The sequence below is a fragment of the Python bivittatus genome, unplaced genomic scaffold (assembly GCF_059951505.1).
Source record: "Python bivittatus isolate LINGU-HERP-01145 unplaced genomic scaffold, Pbiv_v1 ctg000020_np1212, whole genome shotgun sequence".
NCBI lineage: Eukaryota > Metazoa > Chordata > Lepidosauria > Squamata > Pythonidae > Python > Python bivittatus.
In genome coordinates this window covers 110903033-110921910 of record NW_028277030.1, presented here as the reverse complement: position 1 = coordinate 110921910, position 18878 = coordinate 110903033, and the positions used below count along the sequence as shown (strand labels likewise).

General features: G+C 37.0%; 1 protein-coding gene, 1 long non-coding RNA gene and 1 other non-coding gene across 6 annotated transcripts in view; 1 reads left to right on the top strand and 2 right to left on the bottom strand.

Moving 5' to 3' along the window:
• Positions 1 to 18878, bottom strand: part of ESRRG (estrogen related receptor gamma) — a 439525-nt gene that overhangs the window by 306770 nt on the left and 113877 nt on the right. The window lies entirely within an intron of this gene.
• LOC112543287 (uncharacterized) overlaps positions 1 to 18878 on the top strand; it is a 102924-nt gene that overhangs the window by 13380 nt on the left and 70666 nt on the right. The window lies entirely within an intron of this gene.
• On the bottom strand, positions 2531 to 2640 carry LOC112543403 (U6 spliceosomal RNA). Its single transcript, XR_003086671.1, has one exon. It is a non-coding gene; the product is annotated as a U6 spliceosomal RNA (small nuclear RNA).

The following is an 18878-nucleotide window of genomic DNA, read 5'->3' as shown; positions in this document are numbered from 1 at the left end:
AAATTGTGACTTTATAAAGTGCTACAAAGGATATACCTAATGAATAAAGTATCTCTCCTTGTTAACTTCATCAGTCCAAGCTGGCAAGATCTAAAGTTGTTATGTTGCCCTAACAATATGCTAAGCAAATTTAAACAAGTGGCATGTGTGTGTGTGTCATAAATGAGTACTGTAAGGAGTAATAAATATGTTGTATTAGACATAAAAATTAGTATGATTAGTATTTCAGGAACACTGTTGCATCTACCTTGGATCTGAATTCCATCCTAACGATGGAAGAATCAGTTTGGACATCACCACAACCTAACTGAATAGATGAATTCTGCATGCCTCTCATATTGTCAACTGACCGTCTCTCTTTGATAAATACAATTCACAGAACACAAGTCATTTATATGGGAAGGGATGAAAGTAAGAAGCTGCCTTATCCTGAATAAAATCACTAGTCCATCTATCTCAGAACCAATAGAAGAGAATATATGTAGCTCAGGGTTGAACTGTGGAGTCCTTGGTGCTCTCTGAGCTTTGGTTGTTTGATCAGTGCACTGCTGATGGTACCTAGCCAGATAATGAAATGTCTGCAAGCAAACAAACAACCTCAGAGAGCACCAAGGACTCCATATCTCAGAACCATCCAAAGCTGGTCCAAGACATGCTATACTGCTAAAGTTAGTGTAGCAAACCATCCTCAAGATTCATAGTTCCGCAAGCCCATCAAATTATATTGATACATGAATTAAAAAAAACCTAATCACACCTCTCTCCCTCCCATGCAGTAAAACAAAAAATAAATTATATAATTAATAATTTGCTGACCAATCATATTTAATCATGGTTTATAGTAACCCTTTTATTACTGCTGTATTATAGCAACTGCCTGAAATGCCCATTATTCATTCTTCCTCATTACCTGCCTCAAAATAGGAAAATGCTTAGTGGAAATCATCATAAGACTACATAGAATATGAGAAGAATATAGATAGTCCTTAGGAGTGAGAGACAAATGGAATACTCATGTTGCAGTCTTAAATGGAGATTAAATTTACCATTTTAAGCAACATTATTTTGAGGTCAGCTGTGCTGAACTTTTGAGTAAACATGTATAGGCTTAGTTTGCTCATCAAATACCATCCAAATATTGTTAATCCCAATGTCGGTGTTAAAATCACTTGTGCTCTTTTTCTGAAATTTTTAAAGTAATTGAATAATAAAAGAGAGTGGGGTTTTTTTTCTACAACAGATATGTAATGCTCGGGAAACATATGCCAACAGAATTTCTGTCTATGACTGTGTACACAAAATATATTAAGCCATGATTTACTTAGACACTGAATAAGCCAAAGCTGGCTGCAATGCAACATACTAAAACATAATTTTGGTTTATAACCAATGCTTGCTGGATTCACACAACAAACTACTGTAAGCCACAAAACAAAAACAAAATGAAACAACCATCCCCCCCCACCAAGTTTGATTTAGCATATTGTAAAAATCCAACCCTTAAGTCTTTACTGCAGCATCTAAATCGATATGGGAAGAATTGTGCTGTTGTGTGCTGAAGTGAGGCAATCAAATCAAATCAAATCTTTATTACAGTCATAGACCAGCATAAAGTGAGGCAATCATCTGTCACATTGTCTCTGTGTATCTCAACTAAAATATTAAACCCACCTGATTTCTTAGTTGCCTAAGAAGAAAGTTGCACTAAACCCACAGAGACTTAGTCCTACTTAAGTATATTCAGGAATGTTACTGGCAGACAATAGTTGAACCAATATACGCAGGTTATGGCAGGTTTATCTCTGCAAAAATTTCTGATCTTGCATAACGTCCATCTAGGTACGCCTTGTCTTAGCCTACCTGCATTTCTGTCAGGCCTAGCCCAAGGAACTCCAAGAGACAATGCAAAATCAGTTCAGCTATGTTTATTAGCTACAACCTCTAGCAAGAATCTTCCCAGACTGAAACCCCAGGTCCCAAGTCAGCCAGCCACAACAGTGTGAATTCCTCAGGGAGGTGCCAGTCTCATCCTCTTGTAGTTCCCACACTCCTGCGGCAAGCTAAGAAAATGCTTATCTCCCTGAGCCTGGCCTTCATAATTCCATTCCATCACAATTTCTCCTCTATTGCTAGTGTGATAGGAGTATCTTCTTCATAGAAAACAGAAAGCAGGAGCAGGGTATAGTGACCTCATATGCATCATGTTAAACAACTTCTGTTGTTTAATTAATCCTATCTTTTATGAATATGTAACAAGTAGAGTGGAAGGGAAGCATCCTCTATATCAGATATAAGAACCCCAGTTTACAAAACAAGCTTTATTTTCCTCTTAAGTTAAGCACACAGGTTCATGCATCACACACACTAAGGCATAATATGTACAAACCTAATTATCATGGTTTTTAAACCATAGATTATGGTTAATGTTAATCTATAGCCAACTATAAGTAAACACAATGTGTGAACTCAACCCATGAAAATAAAGTATTCATTTAGTCAGGTTAATGTTCCATCTCAAGTACATTCAGTTGAAGGCTTACTTCTAGAAGCATCATTTGTGTGTCATCCTTGCACAGGGGCCATGCTAATCTTCTCTGTATTGTTCTAATTTTAGTATATGTGCTGCTGAATTTTAGTCTCAGATAAAAGGCCCTCATTGGTTTGACTCAGAGTGTCATTCCCTGAGAAAAAGATTAGGGCTAGCTATGCGTTTAGCATCGAACTATCCATCAAGTAATAAGCATGCTGCCATGTTAGTGCTTCGACAAGAGTACAAGAAAACTATCAAGTGCAAGAAGTCTCACCATTTGTCTTCTCTCTGGTTAAATTTAGAGTTAGCAGCCCAAAACCCAAACCCAGTCTATTTTTGGCATTCGGTTGCAAGAATATTGTGGGAACAAAGGTTCTCTCTGCACATCCCTATACCTTCCTCCATGTGGGAGGAATATTACAGCCAATTATTCACGGCCTCAAGTTGCAGTGGACTAGAGGACTCACAAAATGACCTACAGAAGGCCTGTAGTCCCTCCCCACCCTGGCCTCCGGTGACTGAATGGGAGACTAGAGGTCTCATTCAGACTCTAAAGTCCAATAAGGCTCCTGGGGAAGATCTTCTACCCCCTAAATTATTCAAATGTTACAATAACTGGTGGGCTCCCTTACGTGCAGGTTTATTTATTCATATAAATAATTCCTGACAAATTCCAGCTGGTTGGGAGCTCTCTATAGTGGTCCCCATTTACAAAAAAGGGTGATAAGGGTGGTCCCTCAAATTATAGACTGATTAGTCTAATTGACATTGTAGCAAAATTGTATGCCAAATAAGATTGAGGACTGGGTAATTGAAAAGGGCTTGCTACCCGAAGAGCAAACTGGATTTAGGTCTGGTCACTCCACTATTGGTAACTGTTTTATTGTATGTCATCTAATAGAGAAATACACAGCTAAAGGGAGCCAACTGTATAAAACTTTTACAGATCTCAGTGCAGCATTTGATTAAATAGAGACCTTCTTTGGAAGAAACTTATGGATCTGAGCATGGGTCCCAGACTCCTCTCTTTAATCAAGGCATTATATTCAACTCATGCCTAAGGGTACGCACAGGAGCACATAGTTTCCTAACAGGGACAATTAGTACCAATAAAGGGGTCAGACAAATATGTATGTTGGCTCCCATTTTGTTTAATCTGTACATTAATGATATTTCAAAGTCCCTTCATTCAACCAATATCCATATACCTAAAGCTAAAAATAAACATGTAAATATTCTGCTTTACGCAGATGACATGGTATTGATGACATACACCCAGGTAGGGATGAGAAGACTGCTGCACAGGATTAGTTCATACTGTACATTCAACTACCTGAACATCAATAAGTCCAAAACCAAGGTAGTTGTTTTCGAGAAGAGGTGGACTAGGTATAACTGGAGCCTAGATTGGGAACTTGTTTTTACAGAAATAGGTTCCTGGCTCCCAAATTTTAAGAGGACTTCTTTAAGGACTACAGCCTGTGCTGTAAGGCAGCTCACCAACCACAGCTATGCAGGTTCCCTAATTCCAGTCATAAAGGTATACCACAGCAAAATAGTCCCAATGATTACATATGATGGAGAACTGTGGGGATATATACAGTATATGCCCCCTTATTGGAACAGATACAGTCCACTTTCTTGAAATGTATCTTGGGGTAGACAAGCCTACACCAACTCCAGCAGTAAGGGCAGAGTTGGGTATACCCCCTATACAAAACCATCTAATAATTAAAGTATTCAACTATTGGCTGAAGTTCTTATCTATGGACCCAGATAGATTACCCAAGCTTTGTTTTGAAGAACAGTTGCATAATATGCCTTCCCACACTTGGGCTGCCCAACTTTCAAATGCCAACTCACAATATGGATTCTCCATCCAATACCCAATCCAATCAGATCTGAAGGCCAAGAAAAGTTTCAAACAAAAGGTCATAGATGTGGCTGCCCAAGATGATATTGCATCCCTTAAACATGTTAAGGCCTTGAAGTAGCTGGCTCAACACAAATCAGCCTCCCAGTTAGAAAAGTATTTAACAACATATATGCCTCGACATCTTAGAACAACTTTTTCTAGAACTCGTTTTGAATTCCATGGTAAAATACGGGAGGTTTCATGGAGTTCCATTTGAAGAAAGGCTGTGTATCTGTGGTGCAACAGCTGTTGAAGATATTGCACATATCCTCTTTGATTGCAAACCTTATTCTGCAGAAAGGACTGTTTGCTTAGATTTCTTATTTAAAAACTAAAAAACACTGGGGCGCTCAAGAGAAACTCTCTTACTTTTTACAGGGAACAAACCTATATAACACTAGTAAGACTGCACGCATTATATCAAAGGCCACTTTGAAGAAGACCAGATCAGATTGGAGTTAACTGTAGAGTGACAACTTACTATGAATACACCTTACTGTTTTCTTTGTATTTACTTGTTTACTTGTATTGGTTTTATACTTTTGATATGGTCAAATGACTAAATCAATAAAGATTCTATTCTGTTCTGTTCTTTTCTGTTCTAGAAGCATCATGCACAAACTTCGATTGGGGTTCGCCAGATTATTACATATGAAGCTTGATCTGCAAATTATTTTTCTGTCAGTTGCACTTAAATTTTAATTTCAGAGATGGGCCATCAGCCAACATAGGGATCATTGTCACATCCAGATTATTTTTTGTCAGAGATGTCTCGGTGCTTATAAAGAAATTCTGCAGAGCAAGATCCATGTAACATAGAAGTAGAACAATTGATGTCCAACAGTATTTTGGAATAGTAGTTTTTAACAGCAACAGGAAAGTCATATAACTTTCTGAACTGATCATCTGATTCTGATGGCATTCTACTAATGGGCTGTTCAGTTAATTTATGCAATTTTAATGTTAAATCTCACAGCAACTCTTCAATTTCAAGTGCATTTCAAAATTACATCTTTTAAAATTAGCACACTAGAACTGTTGATTGTACTTTGTGAAACCTTTTCTTGGCAGTCTTGAAAATACCATATTTTTATGTTGATTGAAAAGATGCATAATTTATTTGTGTGCAGCAAGACTTCCAAACACATTGAAGTCACATAAAGCAAGGAGTGCTTAGAATAACAGGAATGCTTAAAATGGGGAGGAATATTTAAAATAATGGGATAAAATAAAAGATATGGCTACCCAATTTCTGTTTTGGCTCAATCTTCCCTGAGAAGATGATTTATATCCCAACCAGGAAATTGTGAAGAGATGGTTGAGAAAGCAGGATTCAAGCTTTAACTTACATAATTAGGGAATACCTACTGATTTTGAATCAGTTCTAATATCAGGTTCAGCAGTATTGCATGCCAGAGTACTTTTTCTCTCTCTCTCTCTCATTTCTATAGGCCCTATTCAGGAACAAAGAAACTCTTGAAAATCAATATAATACTGGATGCTGGCATTCTGTTTCACAGCATGCCATCTGTCTGATTTTTTTTAATTAAAATGATTTTTTAAAAAAATGAGGTGGGCAGGAGCCTAAGGGATACCAAAGGAGGTATGTATGGGTACACTGGGCATCACACGAGAAGATCCCAGGCTTAGTGTAACTTAGTGTTTATTCAGAACAAAGAACTACCTCTGAGACTTTTTCTATTGCAGCTGAAATGTTGCTCTTGATTCTTAACCTGGATGTTAGGGGCCATGTTTTGAGATAATTCTTCCCCACCACCTTACACACAGCCATCTCAACTCCTTTTAAACATATTAAATTGCTTTACTCTTTTAGTCAGAGAGTTGCTAGATTGCAAAGCAGAAAACTGCTGTGTTTAATTTTCTTGCAAAAAATAATGTTGCCGTTTCACCTTTTGTATGGTTATACATTGTTAGGACCTATCACTGAAACAGATGGGATTTCCATCTTGCCACATTGTGAAAAGCTCAGAGATATATCTTAACAAGAAACCCAGTGGGAGGTACCTGTACAGAACATGATTGCTTGGGTGATTATAAATACAAACAAATACAGACACATAATTTTACACCAACTGCACTAGTTAACAATTCAAACTTCTGGCTTTAAATCCTAGATGACTGTGAAACATGTAATCTGAAGGACTGCCTTCATTCTTTTAATCTTAAAATCTGTTTCAAGGATCATTACAAAAAGCCCACCATCAAGATTAATTATCTTACTGGGCACAAAATGTAGGTGGAAACTCTGGAACTATCTTTTTACTGACTTACCTCTGCTGCCTTTTTTTTTTAAATATTCAAGAAAGCTTTCATGACTTTTATCCTTCCTGCTAACTTTAAGGCAAGTCATAGTTTTGTGATCTGAAACTTCTCAGTGTACTCTACAGATTTGTTAGTGCTGCCCTGCTTCCTGTTTATCACTTTATTAGGGTAACACACTGAAAAAACACATAGACATACATACCCCCAGAACAAAATAGGCAAAGTACTTGCTTCTATTCTTGGCTTCAATTATGTGCATTGACAGGGTCATGGCTGTCTAACTATGGCTTTTTCAAAAGCAGGCCAACAGCATTAACTTGGATGCATTGCAATACACACACAAAGTTATACTACAACATAAGTAACATCATCATCAAACATTTAAAAAGCAATTGTGCTTCTATGGAACGTAGCCTGTTTAAACAGTATTTAAAAGAGAACAGAGATTTGGCAGATAAGAGCACACTTCAACAAAGGAGACAGAAAGGCTACTGAAGTGAAATGATCCTGATAAGACAGGACATATTGGTAGAAGACAAAAAGTATATGAAATGAAATGCCATCAGGGTAGATCTTATGAACTGATTGCTCAGCATTTAGTTTTCTGATGTAGAAAGTGGGATCCGTTTAGGCATGGGAAACAACCTGGAGAAAAACATGATTGCTCATACCTTGCACTCAGTATTCAGGGGAATTGAGTCAAAAACAGGCTGGATTATGGCTAGAGTGTATCTTGCAGAGAAGTCATCATGCAGTGAGCATACAACATATCTATTGCATGGCATTGTGGACAGCAAAAAAAAAAGGTTTATTTTGTTGCTTCCATTCATCCTCAAATCACTGTCTAGCATTGGTTTGGGGTCATTTATTTAGCTGGAGTTGGTTATGAGATGGCCAAGACTCCAAGCCCCCACAGCTCCATGTGCTAAAATTACTAAGGATATATTTGCTCACTCCCACTTTTAAATTTCTATATATCACGGTTAATTAAAACGGAGGGGAGAGAGAGATTATAGTGAATACATTGTTCAAAGACTGGTAGTTATATGATCAGTCCTAAAAAATCCTGCTTTGGATCCACAAGTAGTATTGATCATAGCACAGGAAATAAGATGATGCCCAGTTGCACATTCTTTTTTCATCAGAAAGATACTTGAGAAATGAATGACAATCTAGTTTCGTATACTCTTTCTTTACTTAGACCCAGCCTGATTTCAGATTTGGTTCTGAACTAAGCCAATCCTGGATCCCTTGACGTGGCAGCGTCTCTGAACGTCCTGGCAATTGCATCAAAAAATATCAGAATGAACCATCATATATTTCCAAAGCCATCGAATAGCAGTATAAAGCTGCTGAAAATAATTATCAGAATATTGTATTTTTCTTTCACATCCACATCAGGAAAGGTCATGCAAATCTGAGAACAGCACCTGGATGCTGAAATGATCTAGATAAAGGGCAATAAACGAAGTCTGAAATCCAGCAAGGCAGAAATGCTATGGGGTATGATTCCTGACTCCAGTAACTCTGAAGTGTTACAAAACTTGGATAGCAATAAATTACCCCTGCAATGACAAGGAGCTGGGATAGGTTGGTACAGCAGCTATAGCGATTCGTGAAAAAGGATAGCTTATCCATAATGACTCATGCGCTGGAAACCTTACTTGTTGATTAACAAAAACTTGCTTTGAGATAAAAGATGGGGCTTCACATTTTTTATCTCAAAGCAAGTTTAAAATGGAGTTTACTTTGTAAGAAACCAAATACTTCCACAACACTGTTAATGAAAGAACTATATTAGCTCTCAGTTTGCTACTAGGCAAGTATTATAAGACTAAAGTTATACTTCAGGTGCACACTGAAAATGTCAGTATTTGCTATTGCATTTGACATCCCCTATTGGTGCTGTTGCACTACCCATGGCTGCTGATGTTATTGTATTATTCTTTATTAGTAATTATTATTAGATTTGTATCCTACATTTTTTATATATAACTCAAGGCAGTGAACATACCTAATACTCCTGCCTCCTATTTTCCCCACAACCACAACCCTGTCAGGTGGATTGGGCTGAGAGAGAGGGACTGGCCCAGAGTCACCCAGCCAGCTCTCACGCCTAAGGCAGGCCTAGAACTCAGTCTCCTGGTTTCTAGGCCAGCACCTTAACCACGACCCCAAACTGGCTCTCAACTTATATGCCATTCCATTTTCAAAGATTATGAGTGGCATTTTGCTATTTTAGATGGCATTTACTGTATTAATGTACATTGATATTACTATTAATATCAGCTCAAATCAATCCACTGCAGAGTGGATGCCTCTGCATTGAAGGTTTTAGTCCATAATCTACCATTACGGTCCAGTGCAGGTTGGTAGATAGACATTTTTAGGCTTCCCCAACTAGGGCTGTCAGAGAGCAATTGGCCCCAAATCACCCATAGTTCCATATCTAAGAGAGGATTAGAACCTGGGTCTCTCTGCTCCTAGTCCAGCAATGTGTGTGTGTGTGTGTGTGTGTGTGTGATATAAATATTATATATAATTAAATAACAATAAACAGAATTATTCCCAGGAAAGAGGGTAGTTTAGATCAGATGGAGAAACCATTAAACTGTAACCGATAATATTGACTGACAGCAGCAGGGTTGCATAGCTAGACTCTTAAATGTCTTGAAAATCTTCTCAATGGCTACAGTTATTGTTTTAAGCCAAATTCTGCCAGAATGCAACACTTTAATCATCATTAAACAATTTTACCTTCCTAACTCATCATTACATTAAAAATAAAAATCACATGTAACAAATAATACAGCATGACATATTAAGACTGCAACCTAGCCCAAAGGTGCCCAAAATTAGGTACCACTGAAATTCTATATTTAGTTTATTCAGAAGTGATTTTTTCATTCTTAGTAAGTAAGTTCGCTCTCCCCCAGAAATAATATCTAGCATCCCAAACAGCAAGTGAGTGAATGGAAACCCAGAAATAGAACACGGTAGATCAATAGATTTGACTGAGAAAGTGTTTGCATTCTCAGGGGTAGAGATCATTGTGTTTCTAAGTGGATCAGAGATATGATCCCTCACCACTGTGAATGGAATGGAAACTGATGCCATCAGAGGGAGATACAAGTGCTTCTGTGGTGAGGCAATACTGCAGAGAATAGAACAGTGGAAGGAATGAAAGGCTACCTAGAAAAAATCTTTAAATAAAGTAAGCCGTAGATTATAATTCCCACAAAGAAACAGAGATAACATTTTTTTATCCAAAAAAAAAAATTATGCACCCAAAAATATTATCCATGCCAGCTGGCAGGTACTAATCCCAACATTTTAGAAAATTTTCAACTTGCTCTTTCTTTAAGACTCATAGTAATGGAGCAACTGAATAATGTTTTCTAGATAATAATTAAAGGAACTGATTTTAATTCTAATACTCCATCAAATACAAATTGATCAGAAGTATGGATAATATAGCTGACAAAGTGAGGAATGCTTATGACCAGCTAATAACATAAGCACAGAACATTAATTTTGGAACGACATTAGTCCAACTGGACTTGCAAGGGGCAGGTCACAAGTTAAATGACTGAGCTGGTGAAAACCTCATCTTGATTAAAAGAAACAATTCGGAGAATAACTGAATATGTTACAATGAAGTAATGAAACAAAATTTTCTTCAATAGCAATGTTGCTGTGACCATCATGGTCTGGAAAATTGTATGTTAGAAACCATCAAAGTATTGCAAGTATTGGGGCAACAATGCCTTTGGTTTGAAAGAGTAAGCGATTCAACCCAACCAATCACCTCAGTCAGGTACCTGAGCATTAAATAAATATCAGGCACAGATCTAAATCACACTTCAAGTTTCAAATCCAGACCTTTTCTTTATCTAAAGAAAGGGGTACAGCATGGCAGATAAAGGGATTGCATGATGGGTCAGGAATTTCCATGACTGAATCTTATCTCTGTCATGAACTCACTGGATAGGATTTAGAGCAAGTTACTGTCTTACCCAAAGTTAATATACTGGGTTGGCATAGTGCATATGCGCGTGAAGTACTTTGAGCAACTGAACACCCTGAAGAAATGATAAGGGTCTATTGAGCTGATAAATCATTTATCAGGACTTCCGACAGCCACCAACTATGCTGCACATCAGCTCCTGAGCATGTGCTTGGAGTAAATTCTGACTTTAGAACAGGAATGAAGAAAAGCTTTCCTACCAGGCTTCAGGGCTCAGCCCTATCAGCCACAGATTCAGCAAAAAAGCTTGGATGATCAGCCACAATAACACAGAATATACTCTATTACTGTATTCTGACTGGATCAACTTCCATTAAACATGCTTGTCTTTGGAAAAGAAAAGAAGTACATTTAAGAATGCCAAACATCTAGATGCTGAGGCTACAGATATGGACTTTATGGAAACATATGAAAGCTTGTAAAGAAAACAAGATTTCTTTACCAAAAGATTGTATAGGGTTTTTATCCCTTGATAAGGCCAGTACAAATCTATCTTTTCACTGTGCACCCTGTTTGCCAATGGATTAGAATGATTTAAATTCATATGCAAATTTGACAAAATAGTCTGTTATCATCTTTATTAGATTTACAAAGACAGTCCTGCTTATTTTCTTTTATTTTCTTAATCCTTTTCATCATTTAATAGCTCCAAAAATAATGGATTTTCTGCAAAAAGAAGAGGCATATTACAATCAATCCTGTTGCACTGTTAAATGCCTTTTTCCCTCTCTCTCCTAGCTGCTTAACTAATGAAACTTTTTTTTCTAGAACCTCAACAGAAAATATTTTGAGGGTAGGGAGAAATGTACTGAATATAGCAATGACATGTCAGACCACAACTACAGTATTCTTCTTCTTTGGGTGACCATCTATTGCATTGCAAAATCCATTAATCACTCTAGGGTTATAACAGTCTGCTGTGTATTATTTTAAAAAGCCAATATTGCTTCAAAATAACTGGGAAGCGTGGTAAGAATAATTTGTCCCATGGGAAATATGGTGTCCTTTAATTCTGTCTGCAGAGGGTTAAAACTGCACAATAGTTGGTAAACAAAAAAGTCACATTTATTAAACATGAGTTTGACAAATTAATAAGAATATCTACTGAGAATCAGCCACGGCCAGGTCTCCTGAAGAGCTACTACATGGAAATAATATGGTTGTATTCTTCTTCTTCTTCTTCTTCTTCTTCTTCTTCTTCTTCTTCTTCTTCTTCTTCTTCTTCTTCTTCTTCTTCTTCTTCTTCTTCTTCTTCTTCGAAGGGTGGCCCTTGTTCTTGCTTTTGAGACCTTAATTGCAAATATAACAGTACTTCTCTATACTATTCCGAATCATATCAACCATCAGATAATGGCTACTTTTGAATAAACTTACCAAGTAATTGACTGCAATGTAAATATATATTGGGCTGGGATTTTATAGGGGCCCCATCTCTTCCCCTTCCATATATAATCCTCTTGTGTTATTCCACCACTTCCATCTTTTTTCTTCCCACCCTTCAAAAGTTTCAAAAGTAAAAGGTGGGAGAACTGCACTGTACTCTGTGATCAGTTATGCTAGGAACGCTCTATCTGGAAGCACCACACACTGAAACAGCTTATTCAGCAAATCTTTTAAACAATTGTCATCTATTTTATTCCACAAATGGTATTTTAACCACAAGTTGTCACAAATGGCTTCCCTTTGAAACACTTTCTAAAGTAATTTTTTTTTTTACATTAACTCGAAAGAGAACTGGTGGGAAAAATGCAGGAGAAATTCTCTGGAACTAATTTTTACTACTTTATTATTTTCATTTCTGATTTGTATTATATAAGTTTTAATATTGTTTTCACTCTTGCCATTACAGTTTTCATTATGTTGTTATTAGAAGATTCAGATTGAAGATAAGTACTCTCATTCTTTACATAGATCTAATGTAGAAATCTTGTGTCTTGTACAAGAGATGGTATCTTGTACAAGAGATGGTACAAACATTTTGATGTAGAAATCAATAAAACCACCAGTTGTAGTCATAAACTAATTATAAAGTATGAACAATAGCAAGGGCTCATAAAAAGATTGTGACTACACAGGAAAAGCAACTTGTGAATTTTTCTAGCAGATAGGATGTTTACTGTAGAGGCAGTAATGAAGAAGGCTTTGGAGAAGCATTATGTAAATACCACTTTAGCTCTGGAAAGGAGGAGGGGGTGAGGAAGAAACTCAGGATTACCTTACCTTGATTTTCTTCGCCATAATGGGGAGGGGGGGGAGGGGGGAGAGAGGGAGAGAGAGAGAATCTCTTGTCATGTTTTCAAGTTTCTGTTGTTATATCCTGCAACAATAGAGTTCCATTAGTCCTAATGGAATCTGTTTTCTGACCTGGCCTACCTCAAAGCATTGACAATTACTAAATATGGTCCAGTTCTGCTAATACCTATTCATGCAATCAGCTTTATTTGTATAAATCTGTAATGGCATGTGGGAATGAACTTGGAAGGAGGGGCCCAGAGACACTGCCTAGGGAATGGTCAGATAAGAGACAAGTATAGTCTGCACTTGGATAGTGGGCAGGGCAAGAGGCTCAGAAGAGACCCTCCCTAATTTCTTGGGGTGTAAAGGAAACAGGGAGAATTGTACTTTCAGACTTGCAAGATTCTGTTAATGTAGCCTTACAATAAAGTAGAATTAGCTCATCTGGTCGTGTTTCCTGTCTTGTCTACCTGGTATGGTTGACAAAATCTCCTTTTTTCACTCTGATCAAATCCAGAGAAGCAAATAAGATATGTGTTTTTTTTTCCCAACTGACTTTGTGAATGAAATTAGTTGGATGTTTTTAGAAATGGGCCCCAAGCCCACTAAATCAATCCTAGTGATAGATTGTTTGTGGAGACCTGACCAATGAACAATGGAGCTAACAATTCCATTCCAAAGCAGGCAAAAGAGGATTATCATTCAGGCATGCTTGCTCTCCAGTGAACATTCCCAACAGATAGATTTATATAAGACTGATTTTGTGATTAGTCCAAAGATACAAATGCCTCCAGATGTAAGAATAAGATGGAAAAAAAAAAAAAACCTTCCACAAATTGAAATGCAATACTCAATTCAATTAAAACAAAATGCTGTGATCTGGAATTGACCCAAGGCTATCTGATAATGTTATTTGTTTTATGCCAAGTTTAGTAGATGTTTCTACAATGCCCATTCACTTGAATTTTATGGAAAAATTGACCTTTTCACCCAGAACAGGAGCAAACTAATTTCATTAAAGATATTGGGGATTTCCCCCACCCCCCAGAACATGTCCATTGCCAATTCTGGTATTACATTCCTTTATCATCATCTACAGCTAGTTGCTTGGCAAAACTGTTCTTTGCATTGTAACGTTTCTTGCTTTTCTCCTACCTATACCTCATTTAGATAGATGACAATTTGTCCTGTGATGGGTTTAGATCCATTGTTATGCCCCAGAAGTGGAAGAACAAGTACAAGAACTCTTAAGTATTTACTGTCCTGTTTTTTTTCCACTATTCCTGCAGAGATCCTGTTTCATCTACTGCACAGATCAGTCCTAAGAACTGGAAGGTGTTCAGAATACACATCCCATATGAAACTCTTTTTTTTTTTTTTTTTTTTGGAAACTTCCAAAGTTTTGTCCATTCATGATACTTTTTTCTTAAATTGTTGAAGTATGTGACCTAAAATAATTTATACTCTGGCTATTTTTGGAATATCTGAAAGGAACAAGTTGGGCAGTTTAAAAATGCAGTACATAAACAAACACAACACTTGGGTTTGAAAATCATGCTCACATGCAGGAAATTAAATGCTCAAGAAACATGCCCTGATTTTACTGTTAAGTTGTATTAAATTTATGATATGTTTGAGCCTTTTCATGACTCTTGTATACATCCTATCCACTAGGATGAAGTGCAATTAGTAAAAGTCCTAGTTCTGTGTTGCCAATTAAGAATAAATTGTGTTGTCAATGTCTAATAATGACATTGTTGGTAATGAGAATATCTCTGCTTGGCCTGTATTTAAAAGAATCTTAGATATACAGCAATTCCAAGGTCTGGTTCTCTCAGCCTCCCCTGTGGGCAGACACCACATTCCTGTGGAAGACAGTGAAACTCTTATGAGATACATAACGTATGGCCAGTACCACTAGGACTAATAGAGCTGTATCATGACTGGGATGAAAAGTTTCACTGAGATGTGGCTTGCAGGGAACAATACACCAAAACCTAGGCTAAGCGTTTAGGGATTAATTTGAAGCTTTAAGGCTACAAACAATATTGGTAGAAGTGATTGAGGCAACTCCTGCACAAGGACTTGAATGCCAAAGGCCCTGGCCATTGAATATAGTCAAGACTGCAGCACTGCCTGCCATTTCTGTGCAGTCCATATTTGCCCTGAAGCTCAGCATATTAGGGCCAAAAGACCCCAAGCTTTAGAATTACACATGCAATACTAGGTGTAAGGCTGTCTCTCTTGCTTTGGACGTGCTCCACTTTTTGTCAGTATACCGAGCGATACTGACAGAAGATGCATTCATATGAGATTTCCCCACTAGCATCCATCTGATGCTGTGATGGTGTTCCACCATTGATCTGCCAATTCATATAAGTGCAGTGCTTTTTTTCTGAAAGTTTCTTAAATGTGGCATATATGAAGGAGGCAAAAGTACTACAGATAAGGTGTTTGAGTTGATTCAGAAAGAGGAGAAATATCCCACAAAATTAACCAATTATTTGGTTAATTATATTAAATTGGTACAACATAGGGCCCAGATATGAATGACATTAGTTGCCATCCCTCATCCAGGCTGTATAACCTTTCTCTCATAAGTTTAACTATACAGAATAGGGGGGTTTTTCTAGTGTTTTCCTCAAAAAACATTTAAGTTGTTTCTGCTTTTATATTCTCCTGAGGAAGAATCTAGAAAAACATGTGCTGTGCAGTTATTCTTCTCAGTTTTATAAGAAGGAACTCTAGCTTCTTGCCTAGTTCACACACATTCATAGATACAATGCGGTCAAATGGTCAGAAGCAGAGCTGATGTTAATTAGCAATGAAATGAGGAATGAACTGGCATTAGCCCTGAGACTAATCAATGGGAAAAATCACTCCAAGCAGTAAGCTTAATGAAGTACTATACAGCTGTTTATTTTTAGTCTTTTTAGCCTGGAAACAAAATCTCTATTAACTTAAAAAAAAAAAAAAAGTGACCTCTTTCTAGAATATTTTTAGAGAACTAAAATCTAGTTCTGACTTAGCTTTTCTATTAATGATTTTACTCTTCAGCTCTATCTAGCACTTAGCATGCCAGGAAAATTAAGACAAGTCAAATGCAAAGGAAATAAACTATTTGCACATACTGCATTTTGTGTCCAGCTCTTATCAAATGTCTTGCTTCAATACCTGTAGCCAATAAAATATTAAGTATTTATTTAACATTTCTTAGTGCTCAGATCACTTCATATGCATGATCTCAGTCTTTACAGAAACACTCCCCAACTTGCAGGGACTTAAATGTATGGACTTCAGTTCTCAGAATTATCAGCTGTGGACATATGAGAATGGCTGCTTAAACAAGAATCCTGTAAGGCTTACCAATACTACAATTCCCATGTTGCAAACATGGAATTGAAACTGAAAACATAGCAACAAGCCTATTTTATTTTTTTAATCAACGTATAAGCCCCCCAACTTGTGAACTGTGAATCGATTAAAACAGAAAGCCAAAACAATAACCAAGAGAAATGAAAACAATAAACAGTACATCCAAGACCAACCACAATCATATTCTTAACCATTACAAACCAGGCTCATCAAATCCCTGGTCCAAGTCCAGGAGAAAAACCATCTTTTTCAAGGCCAACAGGATCAGGCCACCCACATTGCAGGGAACATGCTGTTCCATAGGGTAGCATTTACTATTTTATGAGCTTGCCACAAGAGAACCTGGTGGCGTAAAACTCAGAATGGAAACCTACGAGCATTTTCTAATTGACCCCCTCCCCCAAACACAATGGCATATTCTTCTAAGAAATAGTCACAGGATTACTCTGTACATATCTTAGAGTTAGAATTTTTCATAGAAAAAATTAAAAGCAGGCATGGGGCCAGATGAGAATCTGGTATGTGGAGAGAGTTATTTAGTTATTCATTTGATAGTGTGAAATTAAAGGAACTTACCTCTCCTTGCCTGTTACTGTTTGCCCTTAAAGAGAAGACCCTTTTGAATCTAAGAGAAATGCCTTACCAAGAGTCTCCATCAAATGAATAGTATTTTAAACAGGAGGAGGAGGAAAGGGTTAAAAACTTACCCCCTTGTGCCCTGTGGCCCTAATGTCAATCCATTTAACATTTGCTCTTAATTGTTTAAAGAAATGCACAGTTACCATCCAGTTTAATTCAGTTTAATGTAGTTCTTTACCATTGTGTTACTTCACTCCTAAATTTCTCACTGTCACACTGTGATTGTAATGGTGTATCAGCTGAATTCAGCCATAAAATAAATAATTGTTCTATGCAGTAATAAAATACATTTCCATTTATAATATCTCCAGTTCTTTTCATGCTTACTTGCCATACACTTTATTAAGTTTCAAATACAACTATTTTAATTATACAGAAGCCTTTTTGTCAGTAACATTAGAACAAAACACAGGAACTTTTCTTAAATCCGCAGCTCAACCAGTCTTTAAACTCATATCACGAGGGACAGTCTTTAAGTCAATTTCACCTCTGGAAGATGAAAACATTACTGTGAGAGCATTAATTAGGTCTAGGCTGACAAGTCTTAATTTAAATGTACTGTTTGCAAAGGAGAAGTAGAAATTTAATATAAAGTAGGAGGAGAAATATGGACCTCAGTTCAAATACCATATAATAAGCAAATGTATAACAAAATTGCTAGAAAATAGGCAATAGATAATATGAAATTGTTCCAAACAAACTGTGTTTTCCAAAATAACAAAGCACAAATGCATTTTGAGATAACTCCCATCCATTTTAATGGGGCTTACATCAAGAAAGGACATTTAGGAGCACCATCTCAGGAGAAAATTTTCAAAGAGAGTAAAGATTTGTTTTGAAAAGGAGATTTGGGTATCCATCTGAAGCCTGTCTTAAAACACTGCATTAAAACTGAATGTTCAGAAGTCTGACTAGAATTCAACGAAAGTAGGTCAGTTAATTGTCAATATTCCCACATCCATCCTAATAGAAGTCAAGGCTGCAAACTCTAATATTGTAGCATGTCAGAGAGAGTGCATCTGCAAAATAAAAAATAAAAATGGCAGTACCTTTAAATTTCTCTAAGAACAATCCTAAATGGTGAGGCAGGTCAAAGGGGAAGACTGACCATCACTTCCAAAGCCCTGCCTGGTCACACCAGCCAAGGAAAAAAATGCAAAAGGATTTTTAATGGATTTAAATAAACTAAGCTTCAATGTTTAACAGATATCATAATAAAAACTTGCCAGGAGTTACAGATATTAAAAGGTTGCAATCCTATGCATGACTATTTGGCTGTCAACTTCATTGAGTTTACAAGTTAATAATCAAGGACAGGATAAAACTGGATATCCCACACTGAAAATAAGCTTTATTTACATAGCCACATTGCTAAACAGAATTAGGGTTGGATAATTTCAAAGAAATTAATACATTGCATTAAAATGCTGCAATTTGCTTTTACAGCAAATGAACTTTGTAAGTGATTATACGGCTTAATTTTGTTACTTGTTTTATTTATGTCTCTTGAACTAAGGGAGTGTTGTGAGTGCAACTTGACTCTTGGGGACTACACGTACACATCCAGGTGGCTTTCTTAGCAACAATAGAGAAGTGAGTTTATCATTGCTTTCTTCCATGATGTTCTTTCAGCTTCCCAGTCTAGCAACACAGGGGATATCCTTGTACTCTCCCATCCTGTATTAACAGGCCTGAGCTTGTCACCTGCTTTTACTTTACATGGTTTTATTTACTGATTGATTAGAATTATATCCTGCCTTTCTCCCCAGAACTCAAGGTAGCCCATATAGCACTTCCTCCTCCAATTTTCCCCACACCATCATCTCTGATCCCAAAGTTAGCCAGTGATCTTCTATGGATGGCGGCAGACCTGA